At 35.8% G+C, this 2,647-nt stretch overlaps 1 protein-coding gene across 1 annotated transcript in view; it reads right to left on the minus strand.

The window, feature by feature from the left end:
- Positions 1–2,647, minus strand: part of LOC102870420 (probable ATP-dependent RNA helicase DDX4-like) — a gene marked incomplete at its 5' end in the record, with an annotated part of 114,284 nt that overhangs the window by 52,869 nt on the left and 58,768 nt on the right. The gene's annotated exons all lie outside the window — the stretch shown is intronic.

The raw sequence follows: 2,647 nt of genomic DNA on the forward strand, positions 1-2,647 counted from the left end.
CGGAGTTTAGGGCTATTGTTCATAGGGTCGCTATGAGTCGCAGGCGACTCGACCGCACATAACAACAACAACATACAAATGCATCTGATATGAAAAACAAATTATGAATAATACTGTAAAGAGTGGAAATTTCAGAAAAACAAATTACAGAAAATTTAATTATGTTCATGTGGAACCTAAATATAGACCTAGTGGCAATTGTTCAAACAGAAGATCAGCTACTGCACTCTTTAAAATTAGGAAGGTGAATGGGTTTTATCTTTTCATCATTTTTATTCTATCTGTATTCTGAGAAATAACCTGAAAAACTGAACTGCGTAAGAAAGAAAAGGACATCAGAATTGAAAGGAAAATTCATTGTGCAGCAATAAATGAATATGAAATAAAAAGTGAACTGGGGGAGATGAAAGGGAAGGTGAGAAGGTAAAATGTGCAACAATGAATGAATGAAAATCTAACTTCTCTGTAAATGTTCATTAAAATGACAAAATTTTATTTAAAAGAAAAGGAAGATTCATTAAACACCTTGAAAAAGCAGACAACCAAATTTGTTTGGTAAAACAGAAGAGGATTTAAAGCACTTATTGATAAAGAACAAATATCCTTCAGTATGGACTACACCTAAAAATACAACCACACCAATGAACAATATAATGACAAACCAAGAAAAGTTCAAGCTTTCATTAATTTTTTTTCCTATTTATTTACAATGTCCTTAAAAGCAGTATCAAGAAAATCAAATGACAGCTTGCACTGGACAAACTGGCTCCCTAATGTTAATAACTTTTCTTATGCAGATGACACAATCTTGCTTGCTGAAAGTGAGGGAGATCTTGAAGCACTTGCTGGAGAAGGTTAAACACTGAAGCCTTCAATATGTATCGCATCTCAATGTCAAGAAAACAAAAACACTTGCCACTGGACCAATAGACACATTATGATAGTTGGAGAAAATACTGAAACTGTCAATTATTTCATTTTACTTGGATCCACAATTAATATTATTTGTTACCAGCAGTCAGGAGATGTTTTGCACAGGGGAATTCGGTAGTCAGGGATCTCTCTAAATTACTGAGGAATAATAATGTCAGTCAAAGACTAAAGTGTGGCTGATTCAGGCCATGGTCTTTTCAGTCACTTGCTATGCAACTCAGAGTTGGACAATGAATAAGGATGACAGGAGGGTTTTTTTATACTCTTGAGCTGTAGTTTTGGAGAAGAGTAATGAATACAGATTTCTCAAAGAATAAATATATATGTCTTGAAGAGTGTGCAGTCAAGAGTGCTCCTTAGAGAAAAGATGACAAAGCTTCATCTGACATACTTTGGGCACTTTGCAGTTGTTATGCGCTCTCTAGTCACCTGTGACTCACAGCGACCCTATGTATAACAGCTCTGAACCCTGCTCTGTCTTGAGCCAATTCATTGTCTCTGACACATCTACCCTTATCACCAAGTCAATCTATCTCATCCTAGGTTTTCTTCTCTTGCAATGCCCCCCCTCTCTCCAAAGACTGGTCCCTCCTGGAAACATGCTCAAAATATGTCAGACGGAGCTTAGAAAAGCTATTCCTCGGAGAAGGATATCACACCTGGAAAGGTGGAGGGACAGCAAAAGAGAGGAAGACTGTCAACCAGGCTGACTGACATAGGAAGCGCAACAATTGATTCAAATATATCAGAGATGATGAGGAAAGCACAGGATAGGACAGGGTTCAGATATGCTGTTCCCAGGGTCGCAAAGAGTTGTATTTGACTTGGTGGCACCTAACAACAATTTGTCTCTTCAAAGTGTTAAAAAGTAAAACAGGTCACCTTATAGGCAGTGGTGCACCTCATCCAAAAGCTGCTGTATTTTACTTTCTCTTACATGCAAGCAAATACTAAACAATAAATAAGACAACCAGATAAAGCCTTTGATTTGTAGTGGTGGCAAAGAATGCTGAATATGCACAGACTGTAAGGAGGATAAAATAAGTTTGGTGAGTGGAGAAAGGGGGTGAAGAAAATTCCAAGGATCCAGCATGAACCTGAAAAGACTGGGTAAGGATAGGCAAGGTCTATCGGTGATTGATTTTATAATACATAATGTATGGGAATGATTGTATGAAACACAGTATGAATGAATAATAGTGTGAAACACAATGTTTATGAACTTTGTGAGAAAACTAATAAAACAAGGAAATATAGTAAAGTACAATAAATATGAGGATGGGTAAAAAAAAACAAAACAAAACAAAACCCTATCATGAAGAATTACAGTAAACATGCTTCTTAAAAGCGATGGTGGAAAAAAAAAATGTAGTGATGACCAATATAAAAATTTTTTAAGTTAATAAAAATAATGAGGTGATAATGACACTTTTTCTCACATACTATGGATATAAATTTATTAAAAGATATAAGTCATGGAGAAAGGCTCCAGGTGTAAAAGAACAGGAAGACTCTTAAGACAACCGGGCTGCCAAGGGGCTACAACAATGAGCTCAAAGACGGCAATAGTTGTGAAGATGTAAAAGGACTTGGAAACATTTTATACAATCTGTATCTACTCTTATACAAACACAGTAAGATGAAAGCTTACTTGACAACAAGGAAGTTCAAGAAATTAGTCTGGAAAATATTATTTATATAGATCTATCTATCT

Source organism: Elephantulus edwardii, unplaced genomic scaffold, assembly GCF_000299155.1.
Source record: "Elephantulus edwardii isolate Elephantulus edwardi_28Jun2011 unplaced genomic scaffold, EleEdw1.0 scaffold00099, whole genome shotgun sequence".
Lineage (NCBI taxonomy): Eukaryota > Metazoa > Chordata > Mammalia > Macroscelidea > Macroscelididae > Elephantulus > Elephantulus edwardii.